This window comes from Thalassophryne amazonica, chromosome 8 (assembly GCF_902500255.1).
Source record: "Thalassophryne amazonica chromosome 8, fThaAma1.1, whole genome shotgun sequence".
Classification (NCBI taxonomy): Eukaryota; Metazoa; Chordata; class Actinopteri; order Batrachoidiformes; family Batrachoididae; genus Thalassophryne; species Thalassophryne amazonica.
The window spans coordinates 33,369,043-33,392,596 of record NC_047110.1 but is presented as its reverse complement, the minus strand read 5'-3'; positions in this window follow the sequence as shown (position 1 = coordinate 33,392,596).

Sequence of the window (23,554 nt, the reverse complement as noted above, 5' to 3'; positions counted from 1 at the left end):
GCCCTCCCATGCCAGAACGGGGCCAAAAGTTTGAAACTGAAAAAATAAGATCTGAAAATGAAAAAGATCTGAGGGTGAAAAAAAGAAATATGAATGAAAATAAATTATTTGATCAAAATAATTACAGAGCTGAATCAAAAATATATTTAAACTGAAAAATATATCTTACACTTATTTTTATTTTGATAATACTTTTTAAATGATTATAAAATTCAAGAACAAACATTGAATTTTCAGTTTCAAAATTTATTTTTTCAATTTATTTTTTTATTTTTATTTTCAGATTACAAAACTTTTGGCCTGGATTTAGCTCCATATGATTCAAACCATACAGATGAGGTGCATTCTGTTTGCTGCACTCAGAAAAAAAACAAAACAAAAAAACCTCACTTCATCTCTGCATAAATTCAGTTTGAAGTGCATGATTAGAGCTTGTAATGTGCTTTTATATCAAAGCATGGGTCATTGAACACCTCACCACCTATTGGATTATCAGCAGTCTTTGCTTTTTTTTTCCAACCATGTTTAAAGTACAAACCCCCTGGCAAAATTGAAAGCCAACCCCACATTCTGTTTTGTTTCCTGGTCCTGAATGTCAGCCATCTGGGGATGTAAGACTATTGTGCAAACCACAGTTATTAAAGCAATTTATTTTTCCATTAGTTTTTGGTAAATGTTAAATTGACTGCATTTTTACAACATGATGTTGATATTTAAATGTCGCTAGGGGAACTGCACCTTCACAAGAATTAGTAGGCAGGCCCAGTTCCTTCCTTATTTTTTAACCATTGTCCTCATAAAGTCTGAAAACAAAAGCAAGTCATCAATTCTCTGCTTTGCTGATTTGTAGTTCTAATTATGAAAAGCCCTCAAGACTCCCCGAGGAGAGCAAACACCGTGGTTAATGAATCTGTAGTTATTAATGGTTTTATTGTCGTGGGACACCTGTGTAATGTATTGAGATCACGGAAGTGATGGGTGAGGGCAGACTACATCAGAAAGTCCTTCAGCGGTCTGTAATTAGAAGCCTAGTTAATGTCCTGTGATTACGTTGAGATTAATAGAACTGTGAGCACTTCATGTGATTTTGTGTTTTCATACCATTCCTTTGTGTTTCATCCCCATTATGACCATGTAATTGTTGGTGATTCCATGAACTTTCTTTGTCTCATGTGCAGACTGAGTTTTTAAGACACGAGGAGTTGAGGTGATCCCATCTACAGCTGCAATTCCTCTTCTCCACGCTTAAGCCAGCACAGCAGTAGAGAAGATGGACAAGGGACAGGTGCACTATATTCACTGTCGACACATTGACAGCCATGAGCTTCTATTATAATTTTTTCATGAAGCCAAAAACCTTAACAGCTTCAGTGAACAAGCCCTGAATTCTGAGTTTGTCTTTTTGTTCATCTCTGCATCAAGCTGCACTGGTTATGAGCTGCCACATCTCTGGAGATGTTGCCAAAACCTGAATGTGGAAGTGTAAAACCTGCTTTTGTTTAAATGCATTCTCAGGTTGATTTGTGAAGCTTCAGTGGTGTGCCTTTTGTATGCATGTTGCGTGTGGCCCATGCTACTCTAAATTTATTTATTTGCTTTGATATATGTATGTGTGTTGTACAATTCTGACTTGACTCAATTCCCTAATGGAATGCTACAGTCGGGTCCATAAACATTTAGATAGTCAAACAATTTTGTAATTGTGCCTTTGTAAACCATCACAAAGGAGTTCAAGTATAATTCAAGAGAGGAACAGAATGTAGGGCATTTGTATACAAATGCTAACATGAAGGATGCTCTTGCTGACACTACAAGCACATCCAGATTGTTGCATTTTACCTCCATGATATGGAGCTGTAGGTTGGCATGATAGCATAGTGATTAGCACTTTTGCCTCACAGCAAGAAGGTCTTGTGATCACATCCCGCCTGGGCTTTTCTGTGTGGCATTTGCGCATTCACTTGGATTCCTGACAGGTTCTCCAGCTTCTTCCCACTGACATAGACATGAAGGTTCGATAAATTGTTGGCTCTAAATTGACTGTATGTATTGTATTGTATGGGCATTTTAAATTCAGTTCAATTTATTTCAATTTATTCAGTTTAGATGGCACCAAATCAGAACAAAGTTGTCTCAAGGCGCTTCAGCCAAGTAAGGTCTAACCTTACCAACCCCTAGAACAAGCACACAGGCAACAGTTGTAAAGAAAAACTCCCTCTGATGATATTGAGGAAGAAACCTCAAGCAGACCAGACTCAAAGGGGTGACCCTCTGCTGAGGTCATTCTACCAAAAAGGTTAACAATACAGAACACAAAAACAATTGACGAGAGTCCATGCAGGCGTCCAGTTCACCGTCAGGCGGGGAGGGGGTCATAGAGCCACTTGATGGATCTGTACCTACAGAGGAGTCCATCCCGCATCTGCCACAGAAATCATCTAATCCACCATGTGGATCCAGCCGCATCTCAGACAGAGAGAAAAATAAAACACAGTCAGTCACCCAGAAAAATGACACTTAAGGTATAATTCGTCAGCATTAAGCAACAGGAAAGCAGACAAAATACTATGCCCTAAGCTTCAATAACAGACCCAGACTTTAGATTATTTTGAGGCCGAGATCTGCTCTGTTTAACATTAAAATTAATTTAAAAGGGTAGGAAGCATAGTACCATACTATGTCAGTATGCTAGCCATAGGGAGAATAAATGTATCTTAAGTCTAGACTTGAAAGTCTCGCAGAATCTGACTGTTGTATTGGCACAGGGAGATCATTCCACAAGGGATGATTACTTTATTCACCCTAGGGACACAAAGTAGCCCTGCTTCCTGAGAATGCAGAGCCGGAGCTGGTACATAGGGCTTGACTAGGTCAGCTAAATAGGGAGGTGCTAGCCCATGAATAATTTTATAGTTTAATAGCATAACTTTAAAATCTGACCTCACAGAGACAAGAAGCCAGTGAAGAGACACCAAAACGGGTGTAATGTGGTCAAACGTTCTGATTCCTGTCAAGAGTCTGGCAGCAGCGTTTTGAACAAATTGGAGACCCCTAATGCTGGACCCGCAGTAAACCATAAAAGCAGAGTCTAAGCATCAGCCATAGATAGGATGGGATGAATCATCACTTTATTTTGCAGTTGTAAGAAAGCAGTCCTTGTAGTATCTCTAATGTATAGGTCAAAGGACATTGAAGGACCACGAATTACCCCAAGGTTCCTCACTTTGTAAGTGTGATGTATGACACACAAGCTTAGGTTAAGCGTTAGCTGGTCAAATTGTTGCTAGTGTCTCACTGGACCAGGAACCATCATTTCAGTCTTATCTGAGTTTAAAAGTAGGAAATTGCTAGACATCCACCTTTTCACTGATGCAAGGCAATCTCTAAAAATTTTCAAGTGAATAACATTGTCATCACATGCAAGATGGAAATTGGGAGTTTGTGTGGTTAAAACATGATACAATTTTTTGGCTGAGCTACTTGGGTTTTAAAAAGGAATAGTTTGCACCATATGTTATGCTTAGTAATCGCATTATGAGGTGACATACAGTATGTCATAGAATCGAATGGATGTCAGTCTTTTTTGACCTTTACTTTGGATGCCAATAATTCAACACAGTACAAACTATTCCATTAATTAATCCTATTAGTTCAACCAATAATTTGCACCATGTTTCATCAAAGCTGGAGCAACTTGAATTTTACAACTTGAAACTGACCTTTGACACCATTTTTACTGTAATTTACCCCATTACTCCAAAACATTCACTCAAAGATAGTCCAAACTACACCTTTTTGTATATCATTATTTTCCAACAAATAATGTGGTATAGTTCTCAATATGATTCAAGGATGTTTGAATTTTGACCCCTATGTAACCATTCAGTGACCCCTACCTCACTGCATATACCAACCTTGGATAGTATAGCTATCATACATTTTTGTGAATGCCAAGGTAAACTAAGGTTGGATTGTTGAAGTGTTGTTTTGCCACCTTAAATGTAAGTGATGAGGTCAAAATTAACTACAGGCCCATGGGCTACATACAGAGTTTGGGGAAGTTAAGAAAACCCAACAATATGTAAGTGTAAAAAGCACTTAAACCATATTTTTTACAAGGCAGCACTTCTAAGAGCTGTGTCTATGCACCAAGAAAGGACTCCTTCAGATTCATATCACACACAGGTTTATTTATTTATTGATTGATTGATTGTTTCATGTTTGTGTATTAGCCGTTGGCCACTCCATTTGAAATTAGAATTTATGCTGCAGAAACCATGGTTGGGTGTCTATTTTTCTATCATAATTCTACAAATGTAAGCACATGCAAAATCTCCCTTTGGTGCACTGTCTTGGATCATGTGTGTGGATGTGGTGTTGCTTGTTTAAAAGATAGATCTGTTTTTCCAAAATTTCTTAGCATGAATGTTGTAAACAATGGTCACAATTTCTGACAGGTGTGGTTACACAATTCATGAAAATGGAGCTTCTGTTCATAGAGCTGGAGTGTTTGCATAATGTTGGCAAACAGTTATGCCTGATTTTGGGGGGTTTTCACTTAAAAAAAAATCTCAGTTCTCTTTTTTTTTTTTTGTCTGACTGAATGCTAGTTGAAATTAATCTCTTAGAGATTCATTGCTGTAATGAGTGTCAGTTATGTCTGACTTTTTGGGGATTTCAGTTCAAAACTAGAGCACCGCCCTCATCGAGCACAAACCTCGGCCAACACTAGTTTCCAATTCAAAAAAAAAAAAAAAATCCTTTTTCAAGGTCAAAGTCCTGTAAGAAGTTTCTTTTCATAAGCTAAATTCGATATGATGAAACATCAGCAGGACGTATTTAGTTCATACACTTGAATCAAAGTTTTTTGTGGTGTTGTCAGGTTTTTTTTTTTTTTTCAACATTTTCAGTTGTGGAATTCTTTTCAGGTAATTTTCACAGAACATTGGTTATCTTTGCTCTGCACAATTTGTCTGATAACTCAAAGATAGACAAGCAGGCATAAAATTGGAATATCCATCCAATTTGGTGTAAATAAATCCATAACAGAGAAAAAATGACAGTGATTGAGGCACTTTTGATTGAGATATAATGCAAAATGTACACCAAGTGGGTTTTTCAGTATTAAATTCAAATGTCCACAAAATCCACATTCTGGAACAGATCCAGACACCCAGAAAAATGACACTTCACATTTTGTCAGGCTATAGTGGGTGCCAGTCTGTGCCTCACTTTCCAATATGATAGTGATTGGGCATGTTTGATGAAGATATAATGTAAAATATCCATTAAATGGGGTTTTCAATGTTAGATTTAAATGGCCACAAAATCTGCAATCTTGATCAGATCCACATCAAACTTTGTCATTCAATAAAGGATACCATCCTACATAACACTCTAAACATGAAAGAAATTTGATCTTTTTTGACAGTGTTATGAATTTCTGAAAAGTTGTTCAATGTTTAATATAGGGATTTTTCCAATTTTCCAAGATTTTTCCTGACTTTGTCCTTTGACCTATGCCCTTGAACATTGGATCAGGTCTTGCCTATCAGGATAAGAATCTTCAGTAAAAATTGCATAATGACATAAGAAATACTGAATCTTCTGATTATATTATGGACTGTAGATGATGGAATCCCTAAATTCCTTTCAATTGAACATTGAGAGACATTGTTCTTAAACTGTTCAACCATTTTTTCACGCAGTTGTTCACAAAGTAGTGATCTTCGCTCCATCTTTGCTTGTGAACGGCTGAGCCTTCTGGGGATGGTCCTTTTATACCCAATCATGACACTCACCTGTTTCCAATTAACCTGTTCACCTCTAGAATGTTCCAAACAGGTGTTCTTTGAGCATTCATCAGTTTTCCCAGTCTTTTGTTGCCACTGTCCTAGCTTTTTTGAAATATGTTGCAGGCATCCATTTCAAAATAAGCTTATATTTGAACAAAAACAAAAAGTCTATCAGTTTGAACATTAAATATCTTGTCTTTGTGGTGTATTCAAATGAATATAGGTTGAAGAGGATTTGCAAATCATTGTATTCTGTTTTTATTTACATTTCACACAACGTCCCAACTTCATTGGTATTGGTGTTGTACATAAACTCGCAAAATTACAGTATCGCCCGAATATGCTGTTGATGGTGTTGGGCTCATTCGCTTTCTTCACCTCCACTATCTTAACAGATGATAGTTAGCTAGTAAGCTTTCAATCTGTGTTTTCTTTTTTTTCGATGCTGTTTAGATATTTAAGGAGCACGTTTCTAATCGTGTTTTTAACTTCCTGGTTTGTAACAAAAATACGTGTTGCAGACTGATTGTCACGGTAACCGGTCCGATATTGGAAAATATCCAACTGGTAATCTGCCAGTCAGAACATGCGTAGCCTTGCAGCCATATAATAATTTGTGTTATTGATTCAGCATTTGCTTTACAGATGTATGTGAGCAGAAACAGGAATGTAGTGAAAATAGAACACAAACACATATACAGTAACAAATTAATTTCTCACCCTCTTTCTGTAAAATATGTGATAAATGCAACCTCATAAAGCTCTTAATATTTCATGAGTACTGTAGCAAAATTTTAATAATGAATAATTTTGCTTCACATGGTGAACCAGAAAATGTAGCACTGAATATTTAGATTTGTCAATACTTTACACTGAAATGTGCCTCATTATGGGGCCCCCGAAGTCATGAATAATTAGTATTATCAATAATATTATTAATTTTGTAAAGCACCTATTTGCTCACAATAAATGTATGTAATAATTTATAATTAAAGACTATGTAATTAAATATGAAATTTAATCAAACCTCAAAAAGGGGGCACCACCTGTTTAGACTGACAAGAATGTTAATTTAAAAAACATTAGTCACTGATCTGAAAGTCATAAGTTCTTGATATGATTGATCGAACCTCTGTTTCAACTGAACACAAAAAAACACTGGTGTAATATTTACACATTTATTTACATATATACAGGGATAAACAGGTGACTAACATTTTGAGGATATGAACAAAGAGTAATAGCTTTATTATGGAGATAGTCTGTTCATCATGACATGTTAAAAGATTAAGCCATGAAAGTACAAAGTTTAAGAATTTAAAGGGAATAAATCTGAATGGAATTTAATGATGAATTTGGGTTCACCAGTTGTTATGATTATTAAGGATATTACTAAAGGAATATGTTTAGAGCCACTTTGCATCAGTTGACAACAAAGCCCTTCCGAACTCTGGTGGTTCACTTAGCTGGGACTGTTGGATCGTGGCTCTGGTCCAGTTCAATTTCTTGATGGGCCTTTGGGGCCTTAGCTTGCCTGGGTCTTGGGTTGAACCATTTTCCCCTGTGATCTCAGGCATTGGTCCGGCTCATTTGCTGGCAGGACTGACTGATGGTTCTGTGGCTGTTCCATTGAAGATGATTGTCGACCCATGAATGAAGGTTTTAGGTGTTTGTTCTCAAAAGATACTCTAGTGGCATCCAAAAACTTGTGGAAGACCAAATTAAAGTCTTTGTATACATATAGAAAAAAATCATACTTGATAACTAGATTTTTAAAGTTAAAGAAAGAAAAAGAAAAAAGAAAGACTTTTGGCATGAGTGGAGGTAATCTGAATTTGGACTCCTCGCAAATTCACTCTTAATCTGAAAAACTCCGCTAGGAAATTATTTTTAAAACTAAGAAAACTTGACTCAAGCCTTAAAAGTTATCAAAACTGGCATATTACCATCAAAGCTTATGATACAATGAACAAAGCACACTGGAGCAAGAAAGAACAAAGAAACTATACATGGTGAAACTTTGGCAAGTCTAAAAACAGAGGATCGAACGCTGCCCGCAAGAACCTGTCTGACAGCCACTAAAAACAATGTAGAAGAAAAAAAGAAAAGAAGAGAGTGACATCCTTTGTTTCTGACTTTTTAAAGGGGAATGAGTAGAGGGTCAACCCTGTAAGTCTGGTCTGCTTGAGGTTTCTTCCTCAAATCATCAGAGGGAGTTTTTCCTTACCACTGTCACCTGTGTGCTTGCTCTAGGGGTTGGTAGGGTTAGAGCTTACTTGTGTGAAGCGCCTTGAGGCAGCTTTCTTGTGATTTGGCGCTACATAAATGAAATAAATTGAATTGGAGCTATTATATCAATAAGTGCTGCCCATTTTGGACATTTAGTTACTGCCCACAGGGAACTTCAGAAAAACTTCAAATATACTGGAAGACATTCTGTTCTTTTTTCTACAAGATATATGACTACTGAGTTTTGTAAATACTCCGTAAGAAAGAACTTAATTAAAGGGATAAAAATGTTTCACCAGGACAATTCATTTAATAATTCCAGAAATAATATTTGACACACATCAACAGTTAAGGCCCCTTCACACATAACATGAAAGTTGTACTGACACCTGCCGAGAGAGGGATCGAATGGGCTTTCACAGGGCACTCTCTGTCTTTCAGCTGCTGGTGTGTGCGAATAGCTGTTGTGACAGGTGTACGAGGCATTAAAGGTAGCTCCGATTTGTCACAAATGGCATGCAATTCCTCCTTCGTACACTAGTCAGCTTCAATCATGTTATGTGTGAAGTGGCCCTTATAAAGGACTTCGCCTGTAAGAAACATGTTAACAAATTGGAATATACAGTTTGTCTTTTGATTAATTATACAAACTGGAAAAACATTATAACGTTTCTACTTGGGGTTAAAAATGGTATTTGTACCCTGAAGCATGTCTGTGTTCTTTCCACCCTGGGCCTCCATGGGGAGCTCTGTTCCTGTCCGCAATATTGGTCCCTTTATGACCCTAACCCATGGCATGGAAGACAATTCTGGGTTTATTGCTCTGTTATCTTGGAGGGAGAGAGCTCCACTAGCCTGGAATACATCTGGCTTAGGAAAGTTTTATATGAACTGTCCCATCACTCACTTTGAACTGTGTTTAAACCATTCTGGCTTCAGGAGAAGCTTTGAAGTATAAGCATGTTGTTGAAAACTGATAGTTCTTGTGAGAGGTGAGGGCAAAAACCCCCCACAGGAATTCCACTGTGAAGTTGTAACCTCAGGTCAAGTGATATCACATTCTTTTCAGCTCAAGACATCAGGCTGTTATGTGTCGACGCGGGTTGAGGAGCGGACCTGCGTCAGACAGGACCCAGCGCTAAAAATAACCAGAAAGCGGTTCCAAACAGAAACTATTTATTATTCACCTGTGCTTAAAAGTGTAAAAACATAAAAACAACATCCCTCTGGTGGAGTGATTCGTGGCTCGCTCTCCAGCGCCCGCAAGGATTAAAGCCGGCGCTCCTGGACTTCCTACCACCGCCAAACACCCCCCAGGTGGACACGACAAACTGATTCTCTTTCGTGTGTGCTGACAGCATGTGTCCTCACCCCTCCCTGCTTCACGGGCTCGATGTGTCAAGACCCAGGCGCGGTCCTCAGCGTCTCACAAACGAACGTCACAAGGTCGAGTTCCCGGCAGTTCTGCTTGAATCACACATGACTTAAATGCAGAACGCCATCCAATTATCTGCTTCAGCTGCAAGTCGTCCAGGTTGCACGTGAGCACCACTCACAGGTGCTTTCCATGATGTTAATGAGGGTGAAGACTCTTCAGCCAGCACCTTCTTCACAGACAAATCAGCCCTCATGCCACCTGGAGAGCAAAGAAAAGAAAAGAACACCAAAACATCCAGCCACGCCCCCCCCCAACACACAACACAGGCCTTTGGAAATGGACTGTATTTATATCGCACTTTTCCATCTGTATCAGACGCTCAAAGCGCTTTACAGTTATGTCTCACATTCACCCATTCACACAAAAACACACTCACACACCAATGTCAGGGTGCTGCCACACACTGGGAGCAACTTGGGGATTAAGGACCTTGGCCAAGGGCCCATAGTGATTTTCCAGTCAGGCTGGGATTTAAACCAAGGATCCTCTTGTCTCAAGCCCAATGCTTAACTGCAAGATCATCACCTCCGCTGAAGGTTTGGAACCTATCGAACATTTGGGAAGACAGTTCTTTTGAAAAAGAACATTAATGTATTTTTATTTTGTTTCATTTCTTTTGTTTATTTGACAGGGACAAATAAAACAGGGACAAATGTGTGAATTACATAATGGATGAACATAATGAATGGTCCACTGGTGACCATTCATTATGTTTTAGTTCTATGGTTGTTGATCATTATATAGCATTGACCAAACTAGTAGACTGATTTAATCGAAAAATTGACTCTATTCTAACTATCATAATCAAACATAGCATGGATATTTCCATTCAAAGTTGACCACATATATTCATCCATCCATTTTCCATACTCGCTTACTCCAGTTAAGGGTGACAGGGGGCTGCAGCCTATCCCAGCAGGGTACACCCTGCACAGAATGCCAGTCTGTTGCAGGGCCACATATAGACAAACACATTCACACCCACACCTAAGGTCAATTTTTAAAGTTTCCAATTCACTCAATCCGCATGTCTTTGGATGTGGGTGGAAGCCGGAGCACCGGCAGGGAACCCATGCAAACATGGGAAAAACATACAAACTCCCACATATATTCAGTAGACTAGAAATATTGTCCACATTTTGTGAAAAGGCTCAAGGTTAACCAAGAAGGCAAAAAATTCTTCTGTCATGAATTAAAAATGGGGAAACTAATTTTTTGTGCATTTTGCACCCATTTTGCAAAATTGTTCATGTTGTGTAAATTGTCATAGGACGGTCATAGATTAAAATTAAAATTGTTCCACTATGATGAAAATTAAGTCCATTTCTTCATGAATTTCTGACTACCATGCCTTGTGACTACAGGATGTTCTGACTACAGGTCTTTCTGATTATAGGGTGGACCCCCACTGTTTCTAAATTGCAGCAGTATCACTTGACATCATCATGACTTTATCACAATGTGAAAAACATCAGTAAGAATGATTACATACCATCACCACAATACATAATTCCTTACAGTATGAGTATGACAGACCACAAAGTACAGAAATCTTGAAAATACATCTTCAAGACATAGCCAGAGCTTCCTCAACATGGCAGAATGTGCGCTAAAATGTCCTTTAAATACAGCACACTTAATGTATTTTTATCATTGTACACTATGGGAATTAGGGATGTGGAGATTAATCGATACAATATGTATCTAGATACAAATGGGCGCAATGCGAGTGTATTGATTCATTCCGTGTGCATCGATTCAATTGTCATCTGAAATCGAGATGCATCGGTCGCTGAGTGCTTGCATTGTTTTATTTTTTCCGAGGCACATTGAATGCATCATCGCTGATGGAAGGAAAGCACATTTCTACTGCAACAAATCTATTTCAAAATGGAGAACTGTGAGAATAGCAGCAAGCAGTTGGAAGACATTTTTTATGCACATAAAACATTTAAATCAGTCATTTGGAGACATTTTGGCATTTTTTTTTTTTTTTTTTTTTAAAGATGGGAAACTTAAGACGCAGATTGTTTAGAAAGAATCCACTCGGCAAGATTGGTAAGAAAGTATCTCAAATTACTTTTGCCAAGGCAGTACTCTGTCAATGAGTGACTCACTTTAGGTGTTGGGCTTGAGTCCAGAAGATCATGGGTTCAAATCCCCGCCTGACTGGAAAATCACTAAGGGCCCTTGGGCAAGGCCTTTAATCCCCTATTGCTCCCGGTGTGTAGTGAGCGCCTTGTATGGCAGCACCCTGACATCGGGGTGAATGTGAGGCATAATTGTAAAGCGCTTTGAGCGTCTGATGCAGATGGAAAAGCGCTATATAAATGCAGTACATTTACCATTTCACTTTAAGTCACTCATTGAGATTGACGTTGTTTTACTGTTTAAGTTCTGACAGTGTGATCAAACAGGTTTCATATATGAGGGAACTGATTCTTGTTCCTTAATATTGCATCTGGTAAATTGCTGCTTATAAGGAGTATCACTTTGTATCACTTCCTGTTCCGGAGCACAGTGGTGTTTTGCTGTATCTGTTAGCTGTTTAATCTGCGCAATTAGATTGATCTAGTTAACTAGATAACGATTTGTTTCACAGTGTAATCTTCACGTGCCTTAACTAAAGCACTCCCTCTGCTGAATCACCTCTAAATTATTTACACATTATTCACTTTGTGTGTTTTTAGGAATCCGCTAGCTTAGCACAGCTACTAGCTCTTAGCCGATTTAGCATGGCGGCTTCTCCTGTCTCTCCTGCACTTTTCTGCTCTGGGTGTGAAATGTTTAGTTATTCCTCGGCCTCCTTTAGCAGTAATGGTACTTGTAATAAGTGTAGCTTATTCGTAGCTTTGGAGGCCAGGCTGGGCGAATTGGAGACTCGGCTCCGCACCGTGGAAAATTCTACAGCTAGCCAGGCCCCTGTAGTCGGTGCGGACTACAGGGGCTTAGCCGCTTAGCCGCCGTTAGTTTCCCTCTGGCAGATCCCGAGCAGCCGGGAAAGCAGGCCAACTGGGTGACTGTGAGGAGGAAGCGTAGTCCTAAACAGAAGCCCCGTGTACACCGCCAACCCGTTCACATTTCTAACCGTTTTTCCCCTTTCGATGACACACCCGCCGAGGATCAAACTATGGTTATTGGCGACTCTGTTTTGAGAAATGTCAAGTTAGCGACACCGACTGTTAAAGATTTTGTATATATGTTATCACTGTTAAACATTTGTACATTTGTCTTCTTTCTCATGAGAACGGTGTTGTGCTGTTTTGCACTTCACCCTGAGAATGTACGTCTTATTCAACCATGTTTTAGATTTGTCTTATTTCTCATAAGAACGGTGTTGTGCTGTTTTGCTCTTCACCCTGAGAACGTACGTGTTATTCAACCTTGTTTTAGCTTTGTCTTCTTTCTCATGAGAACGGTGTTGTGCTGTTTTGCACCTGTCTTAACGCAATCCTGAGAATTCAATTTTGTTTTAGCACTCTGGGGTCAATCTGAGCTGGGAATGAAGGGCTGGATGTACTTATTATTATAATATAACTTTGTTTTCGCAGCCTCTAACGACTGGGAGTAAGAGAACGTTTTGACTGTTGTGATGTGGTGCTTAGTGTGAAGGAGTGTGAAGGACAGGACACTTCAGGCAGATGCAGAACAGCTGATAACTGCAACAGACGAACGAGATGTGCTGACCTGTGTAAAAGAAAGTGTTCTTCCTTACAGCTGCACTTATTGACGTATGCGTTTATGTTACGGGAAGAAACTTGTCTTGCGTCATTCCCCCACCCTTAGGACAAGTTTTTGTTCATGTGATGAGGGATTCACTAATAAAAAGAGCGAAGCGCAGGCCAGACTTTAGTGTAGCCTTGGTGTACAGCCTGACTGCACTCCGCGCGTAAAATTTGACTTTCTGTCTCACTGGTGTTTCTTGACTCTGTTTGTCTTGTTAAAGGTTTTAAAAATGTTTGGAGGAGAAAATACCCAACATTGACTGGGGGCTCGTCCGGGAGCTCAACAACACCGGAGGTGTCCGGCGGAGGTCGTCAAGTCCAGACGTAAATCCTTGGCCAAGGTCCGATCGATTGATTGATCGTGTCTGCAATTGTCGACCACCGTTGGCATCGTCTGGTTGACGAGATTTTCCCGAAGAAGACAGACAGGAAGTCGAGTCAGTGAGTAAAATTTCTTTGTAAACAGTACTGAGTGAGTGGTGATCAGATCGCATAAAACAGTTAAATTCCGCAAGCGATGATACAGAATCGTCTGTTAATGCAAAGCAGTTAAACTCTGTAAGGAGGGTGCGGACTCCTCTGTTTATATACGCGTACCGGTAGGGGATAAAAGTGATCACATAAAACAGTTAAACTCCGTAAGCGATGATACAGAATCGTCTGTTAATGAAACACAGTTAAACTCTGTAAGGAGGGCGGACTCCTCTACGGTTGCGAGGGACGCACGTAGTTAAATTCCGGAAGGAGGATACGGACTCCTCTGTTTTAATACGTAAAGGAAATCCCGGGTAGAAATACGTGCACTGTAAAAAAGCAGTTAAATTTGGCAGGGACGGCGGAGTCCCCTAATGCAGGACATTAGTTAAATTTCACGGGAGGGCGAGCTCCCCTGGCATAAGAATACGCGTACGATTATTAAAAGTGTTTCTATGTGTACATAGTGTTTTGTGTAAGTGTAAATAACTGTGTGAAAGTGTAATACTTTGGACAACGTTAGTGACAACCGTGCGTGTGGAAGCAGAGGCAAGTGATTCCGCTTCCTACGGGGAGGTGAAAGGAATCAACCACACGACGGCAAATTAATTGTCACGTCCAAAGAAAGTGTGAAAACTTCAGATTTAGAACACCCTAGATGTGCCCCCGTCTGAAGTCCAAATTATAACAAGGGATAAAAAATATAATAAAAATGGGGGGTAAGACGTCTAAAAATAAGGAAAATTTATCAACTGACGACTGGAAATTTATGGAAGCAAAAAATCCAAAAGCAACAAAGAAATTGGAGACCTGGATAAATAAACATGACTTTGACGGACGACTGAACCTGATCAGCATACAAAAGCTGAAGAAGGAGTTAGAACGGGAACATAAAGGTGATGAGAAAAAGATGCAGAAAGTAGGGGCAGATTTAGTGGCATTTTGGGAGGAAGAAGCAGAGAACAGACAGAAGGGAGCAGAGAAGCGACGATTAGAGAAAGCAAGGAAAAAGAAAGCTGTAGGTAAGGCAGAAGAAGATGTGATAATTCAGCACAGAGAGCCAGAACAGCCTCAACAATCACCGCCGGCTGGATCGTCGGTGACAAAGAGACCTTTATCTCCTCTACCAGAGGATGACGATGTACCGCCACCACAGTATGATTTGGCAGTAAAACCTAAGGTAAAAAGAGAAAAACCAGAAAAACCACAAACACGCAGTCAAGCGAAAGTGCCTACAGCCCCTCCCATGGTGGAACATAGTGATCAGGGAGGTGCCTATCCTATGATAGAAGTACCAAATCCTCGTGCAGGAACAGCAGGACAGCTATCAACCATGCTCGTTTATCAGACATGGAATGCTGATGATATCAAAGCAGCAGTCGACATGATACCATCGCCACATGTCGATATCGAGGGCTTTATGCAGGATATAGAAAACATTAGAACATCTTACCACCTTAATGGACCTGAAGTCCAACAGGTGTGGATGAAAGCATGTGGCCCTAAATGGAGTCAGGTACGCGGAGACTGGAATCCTGCAGATCAACAAGGCGTACCACTGACACATGATGATCTAGTCTTAGAAACAAGAGTGGAAGCTATGATTACACGTGCAAAAGGAGTGTTAGGACCAAAGATAAATTATACTGAAATTACCAGGACAACTCAGAAAGAAGGAGAGCCATGGACAGAGTTTAGATGCAGATTTGAGAATGTATTTAGGGTCCATAGTGGCATATTGCCAGGAACACCTGTGTATGAACAACAATTGAAAAACGCTCTGATCCAACATTCCAATAAGGATATAAAAGCTTGGATACAGAAACATTGGATTGGATTGCCTACAGGCACATTGGAAGAAACACATACACACTGCTGTCATGCAGAAGAAGTCTTAAAGCAGAAAAAGACAAGAAACAGCGACAAAGGAGTGTATGTAGCACATGGAGATGATGAAATATATTACCAGCAGGGTAACTTAAGACAGCAGAAGCAGTGCAAACGCCCCAAAAAGCCATGGCAAAATAGACAAGGTGGACAGCCACAACATCAAGGACCCTGGCAACCACAACAGCAGCACAGACAGGGAGGGCCACCACGTGGTCCCCTGATTTGTTGGAACTGTGGAAGAGAGGGACATATGTATAGAAATTGTCCGAATCCACCTACTGAGGGAGCAGCAGGGAGAATTCCACAACGGAATAATCCTCCTCAGCCACAGTATCCACAATGACTAGAATCCATGATTCCACATCAGATAGGCAGTCTGATTGTGATATGGATCTGTGTGCCTTGCTGGGAAATCCGGTACCAAAACCAGAAGTGACTTTGTTGGTAAATGGACGACCAGTGACATTCCTTTGTGATACAGGAGCATGTAGAACCACATGTAATGACAACATACCTGTCCATCAATTAAGCAACGAAATCTTTAGGGTTCGCTCTGCAAATGGACAAACATCAGACGTCCCTATCACCAAACCCATAACGTTGACAGATCCATTTGGCCTGACGTGTACTATGTCAGTGTTGAGCATGCCACAATGTCCAGTTAACCTCCTAGGACGAGACGGATTGACTGCATTGGGCTTGTCCATAATTGTGGAACAAGGGAAATTAGTTGTTGAACGCACAGGAGGCGTTAACATGGTAAGAGAAGAAAGCGATGACCCCACATTCCACTATTACTATACATTTGACATTTCAGAAGAAGATGCTGCAGGATGGGGTAAAGATGTCGTCTTGCAAGCGACAGCCCTACTAAAAAATCCTGAACAACAGATGTCACCACCTGACCTGCATGTCACAATGTGGCATAAAGATCCTCCAGGTCCGGATGGTGACTATGAAACCAAATTGAAAAATGTTTCACCTGTGAAGCTGACAATAACCGATTTGATTCATGATGGCAACTCAACAGCTGTCATAACAGTAACAGGCGCCACTGAAGATGTATCAAAATTGAGATTCACAGGTATGCCATTACATATGTCACTTTGTAAGCCATATTTGACAGAATGGCAAGAATTGGGACTGACAGTCATAACAGCTTTGTCAGCCTCTGATTGGAGTAGAGTTGGACCACGAACGGAGTTCAGTCCATCAACCAAGTTGTATAAAGTGCCAGTTAATGTCTCATTGGTGCTGACAGCTGGAACACACATTGATGTGTCCACTTCACAATCCTGAGTGTTTCAGTTGAGTCCTGAAGAAGATGCTCTTCTCTCTTCAGTACCGTCAAGATTGTGGACAACAGGTCCTTCAGACGTAGGACTGATTAAAAATGCACAACCTGTAGTTATAAGGCCAAAAACAGAATACAGACCATGTGTAAGACAGTATCCATTAAAACCTGATGCAATTGACGGAATCAGGCCAGTAATAGAGGATTTATTAACAGCAGGAGTAATAGTGCCATGTCCAGATTCACCATGTAACACACCCATATTTCCTGTAAAAAAGGCTCCGCCCTCAGTGGGGTGGAGAATGATTCAAGATCTGCAGGCAGTAAATGCTGCTGTGATTAAAAGAGCACCATGTGTCCCAGATCCACACACCTTGTTAAATTCGCTGAGACCAAATTCTAATAGTTTCTCAGTAATTGACATAAGTAATGCATTTTTCTCTGTGCCAGTACACCCAGATAGTCAATTCTGGTTTGCTTTTACCTTTAAAGGACAACGATATACATTCACCAGATTACCGCAGGGTTACGCAGAGAGTCCAACTATTTATTCTCAAGTCATGTCAGCATGTTTAGCCAATTTCGTTCCACCGGCAGATAGCCAACTATTAGTGTATGTTGATGACATTTTGATTGCCTCTGACACACGAGAAAACTGCATAACTGACACAGTAGCATTATTATGTTTCTTATTTGACAATGGCCACAGAGTGAGTAGAAACAAAGTTCAGTTGTGTAGGGATAAAGTAAAATATTTAGGACATGAGTTATCAGCCACAGGGCGCACGATCCTGTCTGACAGGAAGGAAGCAATTTTGCACGCTCCAAAACCACAAACCAAAAAGCAGATGATGTCATTTCTTGGACTGACTAATTACTGCAGGGCATGGATTCCTTGCTATGCAGAGTTGACTAGTCCACTTTCTGATTTGATGTACAAAGATGATATTTCAATGTCAACCGTGTTGGAATGGAACAAAGATGCTGAGGAAGCCTTTGTAAAAGTAAAACAAACATTAGTGTCATCCACAGTTTTGGCACTACCAGATTATAGTAAACCATTTACTCAAACAGTTGATTGTAAGAATAAGTTCATGACTAGTGTTTTGGTTCAAGTGTATGGCTCAAAATTGAGGCCAGTTGCCTACTACTCATCTAAATTGGATGCAGTAGCAAGTGCTTTACCACCATGTGTACAGGCTGTTGTTGCGGCCTCTATGGCTGTTCAAAGTAGCAGTAATGTTGTTCTATTCCATCAGCTGACATTGAAAGTTCCACATACAGTCTCTGCACTTCTGTTGCAGACAAACATGAGCCTTTTGTCCCCAGCAAGACATCTTTCGTGCATGTCCTTGCTATTATCACAGCCACACCTTACGATAGAGCGATGTACAACATTGAATCCCTCCACATTGATACCTTTACCTGAGGATGGTGAGCCGCACAATTGTCTTGATGTAGCAACAGTCTGTACGAAAGCACGCCCAGACCTCCGGGACACACCCATCCCAAACAGTACAATCGTGTATGTGGATGGTTCTTCCACTAAAAATGCTTATGGACAAACGCAATCTGGATATGCTGTCGTCACAAATTCAGAAGTATTAGATTCTGCTTCATTGCCATCGTCATTTTCAGCACAAGCAGCTGAATTAGTTGCTTTAACTGCAGCTTGCTATCTGTTTCAAGGTACGGCCGTATCAATTTATACAGACAGCCAGTACGCTTTCAGCACAGCGCATGTGTTTGCAAAACTGTGGGAGGAGCGTGGAATGGTGACATCATCTGGAAAGCCAGTGACTCATGCCACTCTCCTAACTGCCCTACTGCAAGCTCTGAAGTTGGCACAACAAATTGCTATATGCAAATGTGCGGCTCACACCAAAGGCTCTGACAGTGTTTCAAAAGGAAATGATTTTGCTGACAGAGCAGCAAAAGAGGCAGCAGCAGCTTCTTCTATTTTTGTTGTACAGGAAACTACTCCAGATTTGCATTTAGGTCATACACTGCTTGCTGACATGCAACAGCAGGCAACTGACAGAGAAAAACAGATGTGGATAGCTAAAGGAGCTACGTATGCAAATGACTTGTACGTATGACCACAAACGAAACCCATATTGCCAAAAAATATGTTTAAATGGGCAGCTATTATGAGCCATGGCGTGACGCATGTCTCATCGGGGGGTATGATATCGCAATTGCAATCTATTTTTTGTCTTTATGGGTTCGATGCATATGCAAAACAGCATTGTAGAGCATGCATGATATGTGCAAAACACAACTCACAAGGCAATTTGAGACCCCAAAGAGGTAAATTTCCAACACCACAATATCCCTTTCAAGTGATTCATATGGATTATATACAGCTGAGTAAACATGAAGGGAAGGAATTTTGTTTAGTCATAATTGATGCCTTCTCAAAATGGGTAGAATTGTTCCCTACAAAACATGCAGATTCACTTACAGTGGCTAAAGCATTATGCAAAGACATCATCCCACGATTTGGAATACCAGAAACAGTCTATTCAGATAATGGAGCGCATTTTGTTAATACAATAGTGCAATACGTAGGAGAAGCGCTACAGGTTAATCTCAAAAATCATTGTGCTTATCATCCACAAAGCGCCGGATTAGTGGAAAGGATGAATGGAACAGTAAAAAACAGACTTAGAAAGACAATGGAGGAAACAGGCAGACCATGGACGCATTGTGTAGATTTGGTAAAAATGTATATAAACATAACTAGTACCATGGGGTTGACACCGTATGAAACATTGTTTGGCAGAAAATATCGATTGCCATATTATGGACAAATTTGGGATGTACCTGAGGAAGCCAATTTGGCGGATTACATGAGAAAAATGTTAGAAGGACAACGAGGGAGAGTTCCAAACACTGATGATCCCATTTCTCCACAGGAGGACCCTAAAGTGGTACCTGGAGACTGGGTGTTGATAAGAAGCATCAAGAGAAAACACTGGCATTCACCTAAATGGGAAGGGCCCTATCAAGTACTACTCACAACACCCACAGCTTTGAAAATTGGGGAAAGAAGTACATGGATTCATTTAACTCACTGTAAGAAAGTCATTTCTGCAGACACAGACAAACAGTAAGAACAGTAGGACAAGACTAGTAATAGTGTGTGAGCTTGGTGTTAAGATCCAGGTTAGACACGAAAGCTAGCAGAAGACATTAAGAAGCCACTGTTCTGAACATAGGTGTGCTGTAGTGTGCAGAAATGGCGAAAGAAAAAAATAAAAAGAATGAGGGTTTCTGGACCCCACGGACAGTCCTTGTTATGCTACTTTTCTTTTTTGAATTGGGATTATTATTAAAAGCCATGAGCACGGGACATGATAATAAGGATCACATCCGCAGATTGCAGAGACCGAAAAAAAGTAACGAAGACCCCAGTCCGATAATAAATGCCACAGTACATAGCTGTGACGGGAATAATGCGTACCGATTTGGTGTACAAGCCTGCATTCCTAGAAATACTTCTGTGATCATCTCTGTACCATATAGTGCTCTTACCCATGGAATGCCGGATGGTGACAGAGGGACTAATTACGGAAATAGTTTCTCATGGTATATGACCAACGATCAACAAGATAGGAGATGGGAAACGTTGGTAGCCGATGAATGGAGTAGATGGACACCAAGATGGGCACAAACCGAGTGGGCTAAGTACCAGAGTCAAATTCTCAAAATGTATCAAACAGATGATAAGCTGTCTATAGTGGTGAATACCACAGAAAAAGGAACCATATTCCCACCTGATATAGAGGGAGACTGTTGGTTGTTCCTCCTTTGGGTATACAAACAAGGAAAAATAATAATAATATAGCACCTTCAACTGCACCACAGACTAAAACAGTTAAATGTGGTCTATTAAACATTAGGTCTCTCTCTTCTAAGTCCCTGTTAGTAAATGATATAATAATTGATCAACATATTGATTTATTCTGCCTTACAGAAACAAAATGTAAATGAGTCCACCCACCACTTTAATCATATCTTAGATCTTGTTCTGACTTATGGTATGGAAATAGAAGACTTAACAGTATTCCCTGAAAACTCCCTTCTGTCTGATCATTTCTTAATAACATTTACATTTACTCTGATGGACTACCCAACAGTGGGGAATAAGTTTCATTACACTAGAAGTCTTTCAGAAAGCGCTGTAACTAGGTTTAAGGATATGATTCCTTCTTTATGTTCTCTAATGCCATATACCAACACAGTGCAGAGTAGCTACCTAAACTCTGTAAGTGAGATAGAGTATCTCGTCAATAGTTTTACATCCTCATTGAAGACAACTTTGGATGCTGTAGCTCCTCTGAAAAAGAGAGCTTTAAATCAGAAGTGCCTGACTCCGTGGTATAACTCACAAACACAAACGCAGCTTAAAGCAGATAACCCGTAAGTTGGAGAGGAAATGGCGTCTCACTAATTTAGAAGATCTTCACTTAGCCTGGAAAAAGAGTCTGTTGCTCTATAAAAAAGCCCTCCGTAAAGCTAGGACATCTTACTACTCATCACTAATTGAAGAAAATAAGAACAACCCCAGGTTTCTTTTCAGCACTGTAGCCAGGCTGACAAAGAGTCAGAGCTCTATTGAGCCGAGTATTCCTTTAACTTTAACTAGTAATGACTTCATGACTTTCTTTGCTAATAAAATTTTAACTATTAGAGAAAAAATTACTCATAACCATCCCATAGACGTATCGTTATCTTTGGCTGCTTTCAGTGATGCTGGTATTTGGTTAGACTCTTTCTCTCAGATTGTTCCGTCTGAGTTATTTTCATTAGTTACTTCATCCAAACCATCAACATGTCTATTAGACCCCATTCCTACCAGGCTGCTCAAGGAAGCCCTACCATTATTTAATGCTTCGATCTTAAATATGATCAATCTATCTTTATTAGTTGGCTATGTACCACAGGCTTTTAAGGTGGCAGTAATTAAACCATTACTTAAAAAGCCATCACTTGACCCAGCTATCTTAGCTAATTATAGGCCAATCTCCAACCTTCCTTTTCTCTCAAAAATTCTTGAAAGGGTAGTTGTAAAACAGCTAACTGATCATCTGCAGAGGAATGGTCTATTTGAAGAGTTTCAGTCAGATTTTAAAATTCATCATAGTACAGAAACAGCATTAGTGAAGGTTACAAATGATCTTCTTATGGCCTCACAGAGTGGACTCATCTCTGTGCTTGTTCTGTTAGACCTCAGTGCTGCTTTTGATACTGTTGACAATAAAATTTTATTACAGAGATTAGAGCATGCCATAGGTATTAAAGGCACTGCGCTGCGGTGGTTTGAATCATATTTATCTAATAGATTACAATTTGTTCATGTAAATGGGGAATCTTCTTCACAGACTAAGGTTAATTATGGAGTTCCACAAGGTTCTGTGCTAGGACCAATTTTATTCACTTTATACATGCTTCCCTTAGGCAGTATTATTAGATGGCATTGCTTAAATTTTCATTATTACGCAGATGATACCCAGCTTTATCTATCCATGAAGCCAGAGGACACACACCAATTAGCTAAACTGCAGGATTGTCTTACAGACATAAAGACATGGATGACCTCTAATTTCCTGCTTTTAAACTCAGATAAAACTGAAGTTATTGTACTTGGCCCCACAAATCTTAGAAACATGGTGTCTAACCAGATCCTTACTCTGGATGGCATTACCCTGACCTCTAGTAATACTGTGAGAAATCTTGGAGTCATTTGTGATCAGGATATGTCATTCAATGCACATATTAAACAAATATGTAGGACTGCTTTTTTGCATTTACGCAATATCTCTAAAATTAGAAAGGTCTTGTCTCAGAGTGATGCTGAAAAAGTAATTCATGCATTTATTTCCTCTAGGCTGGACTATTGTAATTCATTATTATCAGGTTGTCCTAAAAGTTCCCTGAAAAGCCTTCAGTTAATTCAAAATGCTGCAGCTAGAGTACTGACAGGGACTAGAAGGAGAGAGCATATCTCACCCATATTGGCCTCTCTTCATTGGCTTCCTGTTAATTCTAGAATAGAATTTAAAATTCTTCTTCTTACTTATAAGGTTTTGAATAATCAGGTCCCATCTTATCTTAGGAACCTCATAGTACCATATCACCCCAATAGAGCACTTCGCTCTCAGACTGCAGGCTTACTTGTAGTTCCTAGGGTTTGTAAGAGTAGAATGGGAGGCAGGGCCTTCAGCTTTCAGGCTCCTCTCCTGTGGAACCAGCTCCCAATTCAGATCAGGGAGACAGACACCCTCTCTACTTTTAAGATTAGGCTTAAAACTTTCCTTTATGCTAAAGCTTATAGTTAGGGCTGGATCAGGTGACCCTGAACCATCCCTTAGTTATGCTGCTATAGACTTAGACTGCTGGGGGGTTCCCACGATGCACTGAGTGTTTCTTTCTCCTTTTGCTCTGTATGCACCACTCTGCATTTAATCATTAGTGATTGATCTCTGCTCCCCTCCACAGCATGTCTTTTTCCTGGTTCTCTCCCTCAGCCCCAACCAGTCCCAGCAGAAGACTGCCCCTCCCTGAGCCTGGTTCTGCTGGAGGTTTCTTCCTGTTAAAAGGGAGTTTTTCCTTCCCACTGTCGCCAAGTGCTTGCTCACAGGGGGTCGTTTTGACCGTTGGGGTTTTTACGTAATTATTGTATGGCCTTGCCTTACAATATAAA